General features: G+C 36.2%; 1 pseudogene; it reads left to right on the forward strand.

Annotated features, from left to right (window-relative positions):
• The first annotated feature begins 9,387 nt into the window (after nucleotides 1-9,387).
• LOC147822061 (olfactory receptor 5W2-like) lies at nucleotides 9,388-10,319 on the forward strand (annotated as a pseudogene).
• The last annotated feature ends 261 nt before the right edge of the window (nucleotides 10,320-10,580 follow it).

The following is a 10,580-nucleotide window of genomic DNA, read 5'->3' on the forward strand; positions in this document are numbered from 1 at the left end:
GGGGCCAAATGGGGCCAAGCGGGGCTGAATGGGGCCGAGTGGTTGCAGCCTGACTGGGATCTGCTTCCTCCAGCATGCTCCATCAGCTTGCGACCAAGACAGGGTGTGGAGGACCCCCCTCAGGCATGCCCACCAGCTGCCAGCTTGGGTGCCTCCAACAACACCCCCCCACACCTCTGGCCTTTTGGCTGTGCAGCTACTTGGTTCCACACTGCAGAGGAACAGGGGGACATAAAAACCATTGTCCTGAGCTGCAGAAGTGAACAACGGAGAGAGGACCTCTCTCAGGCTCCCTGATGAAAACAAGCCCACTGGAAAAGTGAAGAGAATCTCTGAAATAAAGGCACACCAGACCACCATGCTTGCTAAATTGGAGGGATCATCAGCTCCCATTGGAACCTGGACTTTCTTCAGGGGAAAGACAGCTGAAACCGGCAATAGAACCTTGCAGAGTGCAACCCTGCAGGAGGACAAAGAGCTCAACTTGACACTTTCAGCTAGAAATTTACCTGAATCTCATGGGTCTGGAATAGCTTACTGAGACTCATTGATTTATAACTGCAGACTGCTGCTCACATTGTCTACTGTGAGAGCAGAAACATACCCTGAAGGAGGCCTTTCACTTTTAAAGGTGATAGGTTAATAACTACCACAAATTGTCATTCTCTAATGATGTATTTGATGCTATGGTGTTGCTGATTGTAACACTTGGGCTAAGGTGTTGTCATTGATCTAATCAGTTGTCCTTCCCGGTATAATGAAAATGAGATAACCTCAGAGTGATTAGGGACTCAAAACCTAAAGATCAGCTATATCTGGAAGACACCTCTGAGAAGCAATTATTCCATAAGGGTTCTAAATACATCAACAAAGATACTGACAGTAAGCAACTTCAAAATATCAACCCACGAAATAAACCAAGGACAGTACCAAAAACAAAAATGAGAAGATATTTAAGCATGTCACAAACTCAGATTTCCATCCCCGAAAAGGCAAATTCTGGGGGAAATGTAGTGCAAAAGTCTGATAATCAACCACCTGGATACCCTGAACTTATAGCACAGAAAGTAACAAAACAGATGAATGAGGCTCTAGAAAAATTCAAAGCAGAAATAATCTCCCAGATAACTACAGAGATGGTGAGCAGAGTGAAAGACATGATTAGAAGCTCTAGAACAGAAACTGATAAAAAAAGAAAATAGATGAGCTCAGAAACATGCTGGAAGCCATGAATACCCAGCATAAGAAAGAAATGGAATCTATGAAACAGATTCAAACAGATATTGAGGAGATTAAAAGCTCCACTGAAAGCACGCAGAGCAAATTAAGAGAAACTGAACATAGAATATCAGTTATAGAAGACAGGATTGTGGTGAAGGACCATGAAAATAGAGATTTCTTAAAAATAGTAAGGAACCATGAGAAATCAATTAAGCAGCTGCTAGATGATGCAAAGAAGAATAACATAAGACTGATAGGAGTCCATGGAAAAACAGGAGAGAGTACAATTGACATAAAAAACTGTTCACAGAAGTAATAGTAGAAAACTTCCCAGACAGAGGTGGAGATTGGACATACTGATAAGTAAGGCATATAGAACTCCAACTAGCCACTATAAAAAAATTTACATCTAGATATATAATAGTCAAGATCCCAGAAACCCAACAGAAGAACAAAATCCTATAAGCCGTTAGAGAAAAGAAACAAATCACCTATAAAGGAAAGCCCATCAGAATCACAGAAGACTTCTCAACACAAACCCTCAATTCAAGGAGAGCCTGGAGTGAAGTATTTCAAGCTCTAAAAGAAAATAACTTCCACCCTAGTCTGTTGTATTCTGCAAAATTATCTTTCAAAATCAATGGGGAAATTAGATACTTCCATGACAAAGAACACCTGAGAAATTTCAAGAACACGAAACCAGCACTCCAAACAATTCTAAGCAATATCCTAGAAAAAGGCAATGAATGCCACAGCTCAATGAGGCTCAACAGAGGGAAGCCACCAGACAAGGTAAGAAACTAAAGCGAAAGGGGGAAAAAGAAATGAGTCAACAACAGTAAAACATGATGACAAGGATGAGTCAATACCTATTAATTATAACTATCAATGTTAATGTACTTAATTCATCAATCAAAAGAAATAAACTGACAGAATGAATTAAGAAGCAAAATCCAGCAATATGGTGTATACAAGAAACACACCTAACTCAAAAGGAAATTCATAGACTGAAAGTAAAAGGATGGAAAATGGCTCTCCATGTGACAGGAACACAGAAAAAATCAGGGGTAGCAATCTTATTTGCAGACAAAGTAAATTTCAAACCAAAACTAATTAAGAGAGACAAAGAAGGTCACTACAGCCTTGTGAAAGGAACAATCCAAGAGGAAGAGATGACAATCCTAAATATATATGCACCAAATATGACTGCCCACAACTATACAAAACAAATATTAATGGACATGAAAAAACAAATAAGCACTGATACAATTATAGTGGGGAAACTCAGTACCCCACTTTCACAAATAGAAAGACTATCTAGACAAAAAATTAACAACAAAGTTTTAGAGCTGAACCAAGCTATTGAGCAAATGGATTTAATAGATATTTACAGAGTGTTCCACCACACAAAATAAGAATACACATTCTTTTCAGCTATAGATGGGGTTTTCTCCAAAATAGACCACATGCTAGCTCATAGGACATGTCTAAGTCAGTGTAAAAGAATTGAAATTGCCCCTTGTATGTTATCAGACTATAATGCAATAAAATTGGAGATCAATAGCATGAGAAACTGCAAAGCTCCCACAAACACCTGTAAATTTAATAACACCCTCCTGAAAAACCAATGGATCACAGAGGAAATTAAAGAAGAAATTAGACAGTTTCTACAAGTAAATGATAATGCCAGTACAACATACAGGAATCTATGGGACACAATGAAAGCAGTTCTACGTGGGAAATTCATAGCAGTGAATGCCCATATTAGGAAAACAGAGAGAACTCAAATAAATAACCTAATGCATAACCTCAGCACTAGGTTTCTAGCAGAAACTGTTTCTGCTAGAAACACAAGAGCATAACAAATCCAAAACCTGTACAAGAGAGGAAATTATAAAGATCAGAGCAGAAATCAGTTCATTGGAGACTAAGAGAAGAATACAAAAAAAATCAATGAATCAAAGAGTTGGTTTTGAAAAAGAATAAAAAAATTGATAAACCTTTAGCCAACTTTATCAAAAAAGGAAAGAAAAATGCTCAAATCCATGCAATTAAGAATGAAAAACGGAAGTTACAACAGACCCAGCAGAAATCCAGAGGCTCATCAATATCTACTTTGAGAACTTGTACTCTAATAAAATGGAAAACACAGAAGAAATGGACAGTTTCCTAGATAATGTATGAATTGCCAAAGTTAAATGAAGAAGACATAGAAATTCTAAACACCCCAATTACAATTCATGAAATTGAAAATGCTATAAAATATTTACCAACAAAGAAAAGCTCAGGTCCTGATGGTTTCACTGCTGAATTCTACAAGACATTTAAAGAAGAACTAATGCCATTACTCTTCACATTCATCAAGGAAATTGAAAGGGAAGCAAGCTTCCAAATTCATTCCTGGAAGCAAGTGTGACTTTGATTCCAAAACCAGTGAAAGACCCAACCAGAAAAGAGAACTACAGGGCAATCTCCCTAAAGAACATAGATGCAAAAATCCTCAACAAGATACTGGCAAACAGAATACAGAGGGTCGTCAAGAAGATCATACACCCTGACCAAGTCAGATTTATCCCAGAGATGCAAGGAGGTTTCAATATTCATAAATCAATAAATGTAATACATTATATTAACAGAGTCAATGATAAAAACCATATGATCATCTCAATAGATGCAGAAAAGGCATTTGACAAAATCCAACACCCATTCATGCTAAAAATGCTACAGAAAATTGGAAAAGAAGGTCTTTATCTCAACCTGATTCAGGCTACCTATGAAAAACCAACAGCCAACATCATACTAAATGGTCAAAACCTCAAAATTTTCATGCTAAAATCAGGAATAAGACAAGGATTCCCACTATCACCACTCCTGTTCAATATAGTTCTGGAAACATTAGCCATGGCAATTAGATAAAAGAAAGACATAAAAGGAATAAAGATAGGAAAAGAAAAAGTGAAACTGTCATTTGCTGATGATATGATATTTTACATAGAAGATCCAAAAAACTCTATCAAAAGACTTCTAGACTTAATTGACAGATTCAGTAGAATAGCTGGATATAAGGTCAACACTCAAAAAACAATAGCCTTCTTATATACAAATAGCAGACTCACTAAGAGAGAAATTAGGGAAACAATTCTTTTTACAATAGCATCCAAAAAAATGAAATATCTAGGAATCAATCTAACAAAGGAAGCAAAAGATCTCTACACTGAAAACTACAGCACCCTGAAAAAGGAGATTGAGGAGGATATAAAAAAATGGAAAGACATCCCTTGTTCCTGGGTAGGAAGAACCAATATAGTGAAAATGACCATACTTCTAAAACTACTATATAGATTTTTTTTTTGGTACCGGGGATCGAACTCGGGTCTTTGCGCTTGTGCAGCAGGCAGTGAAACCACTGAGCTAAATCCCTGGCCCATTACTGTATAGATTTAATGCAATGCCAATTGAAATTCTAACAATATACTTCACAGAGCTAGAGACAACAATCCAAAAATTCATTTGGAACCATAAGAGACCTAGAATAGCAAAAGCAATTCTAAGCAACAGAGACGTGGCTGGGGGTATCACAATCCCCAACTTGAAGCTATACTACAAATCTACTATGATAAAAACAGCATGATAGTGGCAAAGAAACAGACCCGAGGGTCGGTGGAATAGATTAGAAGATGCAGAAACAACTTCAAACATACTCATACACCTAATCTTTGACAAAGGAGCCAACCACCCACATTGGAATAAAGATAGCCTATTTAATAAATGGTGTTGGAAAAACTGGATTTCCACCAGCCAAAGATTAAAACTAGACCCATATCTATCACCATGTACTAATCTAAGATCAAAGTGGATTAAAGATCAAAATATTAAGACAGAAATACTAACTTGCTGAAAGATAAGTTGGGTAGAACTCTTGAAGATATTGGCAAAGGAAAAGACCTTATGAACAAAACTTCAGTTGCACCGGAACTAGCAGAAAGAATCAGCAACTGGGATCTCATCTTATTAAAAAGCTTCTGCACTGTAAGAGAAACCACCAACAGAGCTAACAGACAACCTACAATGTGGAAAAAAAATTTTAGTAGTTGTAACTCAGACAAAGGGCTACTATCTAGAATATATAAAGAAATGAAAAAAAATCAGACCTCAAAATTCAAAAACCCAATTAAAAAATGGGCATCCAAATAACAGACATTTCTTAGACCAAGAAGTAAAAGCAGCAAATAAACATATGAAAGAATGTTCCACATCACCGGTCATTCAAGAGATGGAGATGAAAACAACACTGAGATTCCACCTCACCCCAGAAAGAGTGGCTGCTATCAAGAAATCAACCAATAACAAATTCGGGCAGGGGTATAGAGAGAAATGAACCCTGCTACACTGTTGATGGGAGTGCAGACTGGTGCAACCACTATGGAAATCACTTGGAGATACTTCAAAGAACTAGGGATGGAGGTCCCCTTTGACCCAGCTATTACCCTGCTGGGTATCTTCCCTAAAGAATTAAAAGTATCATACCACAGAGATATATGTGCACCCATGTTTATAGTGGCACATTTTTTAATAGCTAAAGGTTGGAAACAGCCCAAGTGCCCATCAACTGGAAACTGGATAAAGAAAAAATTTTTTTTAATAAAATGGAGTACTACTCAGCCATAAAGAATCAGAAACTAGAGTCATCTATAGCTAAATGGATGCATATTGAGGCCATACTCTTAAGTGAAATAAATAGGACACAAATGTGTAAATACCCAATAGTTTCTCTAGTGTGAGAAACTGAGAGTAAATAAGGATTAAAAGGATTAATAACTAATAATTGATACTTTGAAATAGTAAAATATACAAAGGGGTAGGGGTCGTGGGAGGAGATGGGGAAATTAAGAATGGAAAGGAAAAAAATTGAAGTGAAGTCTATGTAAATAAGGAAGGGTGGAGGGGTGAAGGGCGCACAGATAATGGGGAAAAAATAAGAACCAAGATACATCATGTACAGGCACAAGCACCCAATGATAAATGTAAAGGTATTGTATACCTAAAATGTACCAATAAAAGAATTTAAGCAAAGAAAATAAATAATTGAGTGAGTGTGTGATCGCTTTTCTTTCTTTCTTTCTTTCTTTCTTTCTTTCTTTCTTTCTTTCTTTCTTTCTTTCCTTCTTTTTTATGTATATATGTATCTATGTGTGTATATATATATATATATATATGCTCTGCGAAGACCCAACATGGCCTCTGAATAAGGAAATGAGGAGCAGCACACAGAAAGACAGAGTGGCAGACTCTTCAGTCATGCTGCTGTAGGAGCTGGGCTGGCTCTGGTATCCCTTAGGTTGCTCACTCAAACTGGGGGTCGCAGTAGGGGCCAAGGGGTAAGCAGCACCCAAAACTTCTCGCTGTTGGGAAGATGCTTGCAGAACATATAAGTCAGATTGTCATGAATTTTCAATTTTTTGGAGAACAATTATAAATAAAGGCAAATAAAATCATTTTTCGAAAGAAATGTGGAACTCTATATGTTTCAAAAGAGTCATTATTCACACATAATTCTTAAATGAATCACCCTGACACATATGAATTATGGTAACTGAGTAAATTCCAAAAGTGCAATGAATCTCTAGTCTTTGTTCACAACTTTTCACTATTAAAGGTCTAAAAGAGTTAACAATGAATATTCAGGAAGAAATTACCTTTCCAAAATAAAAATTCAAAAACAGTAAACACCAATATTATTCCTAAAGACTTAAAGGACTAGAGAACTTCTCACAGAAATAAATTAAGAATAATTAAAAATAATGTCTCATTCATTTCTACTGAATGTAGAGAATGTGGCAAAGTCATAAAATTAGTGAACTATGGAAGGGTGACAAGTGATTGGGGATGGGAATGTGACAAGATTGTGTAAGCACTGTGGTGTTTGAAGTCCATGAAGAAATGAGCATCCATAGCAGCATTGATCCTAGGAGCCAAAAATTAGAAACAATCTACAAGCTCTTTAACTGATGAATGGATAAACACAATGAATTGTATCCATGTAACAACATATTATTTATTCATCCAAAAGAAGAAAATGCTAAAAGATGCGTATATATTTAAAGCATGGTAAGTGAAAAACTAACACAAAAAAGCAAATACTGGGGGACTCTGTTAATACTAAACTCCAGAATAGATGAAGACTTAGAGTCAGATAGCAGCTTAGAGTTAGCCAAGTCCTGTGGGAAAAGGAGAGAGTGGACTTCACCAGATGTCTTTCTTTTTGAGCTGATGAAAAGTATTCTACAAGTAGACAATCATGGTCACTCTTGTGGTCCACTACACACAAAGAAGTGTTCAATGTAAATTTTGTAGTTCATGTATTATATCTCAGTACAAATATCATCAAAAGGTAGTAATAGTTCACTAATTTGGAGAAAAAGAATGTTTCAACACTTGAAAAACAAATGAAAAGGGGAAAGGTTTGGTAAAGATTCTTTGGGGGGCTGTTTAATTGGTTTTGCTCCAGGTAGATGAGCCTGAGACAGATAAAATTTTATACTAGAAAACTTGTATGCATTGTACATATTATATGGCATAAAATAAATTTGCAGCTTCATTCTGACATGCATGAGTTGGGAACTATATTCAAGATGCAAGCTCCACTGTGCTCCAGTGGTTCTTGTAGTTACAAGGCAAAATACAGATCCAGAAACACAATTAATTACGTTTGCCCAGCGTGGAAGCCTAATAAAAGTAGCTTCGGAGAGTTAAGTTCCAAAAGGTTCCTGTTAGAATAAAATGCTTTCTGCCCAATATTGAGTTATGAAACCATTGCTCATCTCAGGTTCTTGTTTCCAAATTTAAAAAGTAATGTAAATAAATGAAATGAATAAGCCTAACTGATGGGAGAAAAGTTAATGATTTTATACTAGGTTGCTTAGTAGAACATATTCTAAAATCTAATTTTCAAAACTAGTAATTTCTCCTCAGAAAGAAGGCTCTTACTGAATTTATTAGTATGCACAAAATCTCATTTTCCTCATTTTTCTTTAATCTGGGTCCATAGGAAGATTTTATTCATTTTATCATTGTGTAACTATGTTCATAAATTTCAGATTTTTTAGCTTAATATATACCTAAAATATCACATTAGAAATAAATATCACATTAGAAATAAATGTCACATTAGAAATAATGATATGTGATAATTTAAGGCCATGTATACCATATAACATTTACCTTACCAAAAAATTCAACAAAAATCTCACAAGTATCCACCCCACACAGTCCACTTCTCATATTTCACTTAATAATCATGCACACATGAAAATACATCACCTATTCATGAATGTTCATATACTCAAGGAAGAGAAACTAAGTATGTCTAAACATACAATAGTACTTCATCTTGTTTTCAATTTTTTATAACCCCAATTTGCTATATGCAATGAATACATTCATAAATTGTGATATAATGCAATTGTACGGATTATAATATGTTCTCTCACTTGCGTTTTAGCATTTATTTTGGAGTAACCAGAAGACTAATCTTTTAGCTCCAAAATTCCACTATAGTAAGCAATGAGCACAGTGGCAAAACCATAACATTTTTTAGGAAAAAAAGTCAGTAATATTTATTTCATGTCTTATCAAATACTAAAGAGCTAGAAGATTAGAATAATATTTATCTATATGTGTCAGTATTACCATTATTTATAGAATTAATAGATGGTCTTTTAAAACCTGAATAAATTTTGAAGATGATAAAAATTGTACTTTTTTTCTATGTTGATGATTACTTTTAAGAACGTAGCAAACACTAAACTGTATTTCTTATCATGTAATTTCCCTAAAAATTGTGCTTCATTCATATTATTTAGAAGATTTACTGAGATTTCAATCATCAAGTATAAATTTTAGCTGAAATTAGGACAGTAAAAGTTCTAGAGAAATTAGACAAGACATAAACAGGCACATATGTTTTGATATATATTTAGACTTTGCTCAAAATTTCTCAGCAACTATTTTGGATTGATGACTTTTAGTGTTCTCAAAAGCATCCAATATTTGTGAGGATAAAACCCCTAAGAAACAAAAGGTGTTCTGCTTTAGAGCTATTTTGCAATGTCCAGAAGAATTAAAATGGATCTCTCACATGTTTAAGTTTAGACAAGAGAAAGAAGGATGGTTGAGGGAAATTGCTCTGCCTTGAATGAATTCATTTTCCTGGGAATTACTGGTAACAGAGATATCAAACTGAGCCTTTTTCCTGTGTTTCTCCTGGTTTATCTCTTTGGTCTCCTGGCAAACCTTGGCATGGTGACTGTAATAATGGTGGATCCCTATCTGCACCCACCCATGTACTTCTTCCTCAGCCACCTCACTCTCTGTGACCTCTGTTATTCCATAGCAATTGGGTCCAAGATGCTGGTGAACTTGGTGGCCCAGAGCAGGTCAATCTCTTTCTTGGTTTGTGCTCTGTGGTTTCTGACCTTCTATATCTTTGCAGACTCTGAGTATCTGCTGCTGGTGGTGATGGCCTTTGACCAGTACAGGGCCATCAACAGCCCCCTGCTGTACACAGCACACATGTCCAGCAGGCTGTGCTCCCTGCTGGTGGTGAGGTTTACCTGGTGGGACTGGCAGATGCTCTGATACACACCACACCAGCATTCCACTTGTGTTTCAGTGGGTCTAATGAGATTAATCATTTCTTCTGTGATATCCCTCCTCTTCTATTACTATCTTGTTCAGACACATGGGTTAATGAGTTAGTGATATTCACTATTTTTGGTTTTATAGCACTGAGCACCATCTCAGGCATTCTTGTCTCTTATTTTTATATTATCTTGTCAGTCATAAAGATCTGCCCTGCTGAGACAAGTTTCAAGGCTTTCTCCACCTGCCCCTCCCACCTCACTGCACTTGCCATTTTCCAGGGAACTATACTCTTCATGTACTTCCACCTGAGTTCTTCATACTCCCTTGATCAGGACAAAATGATCTCACTGTTTTACACCCTGGTGATTCCCATGCTAAACCTGTTGATCTACAGCCTATGGAACAAGGATGTAAAAGAGGCCCTGCAGAAGATGAGAAATAAAAAGTGGTTTTAAATAATTGCATTATATCTAGATGTAACACACATATAATGTTAGTTATTTTGAAAAATTGCATTGCATTATGGACGATGAATTGTGGCACACAATTAACTTATTGAAATGAGGTTTTAAATTAATTTTTAATATATAGAAATGTTGCAGATCTCAACATGTGCCATGCTCCATTATTACCATGAATTGATCTGAGCTGTTCCCTGTGGTAAGTTTTCCTGATTTTCTCAGTTGTGCCACAGTAGGATTTGCTCACACTCTCAT

Source organism: Heterocephalus glaber, unplaced genomic scaffold, assembly GCF_053883595.1.
Source record: "Heterocephalus glaber isolate CG9 unplaced genomic scaffold, H.glaber_assembly_v1.0 deba00001673, whole genome shotgun sequence".
In the NCBI taxonomy this organism is placed as follows: domain Eukaryota; kingdom Metazoa; phylum Chordata; class Mammalia; order Rodentia; family Bathyergidae; genus Heterocephalus; species Heterocephalus glaber.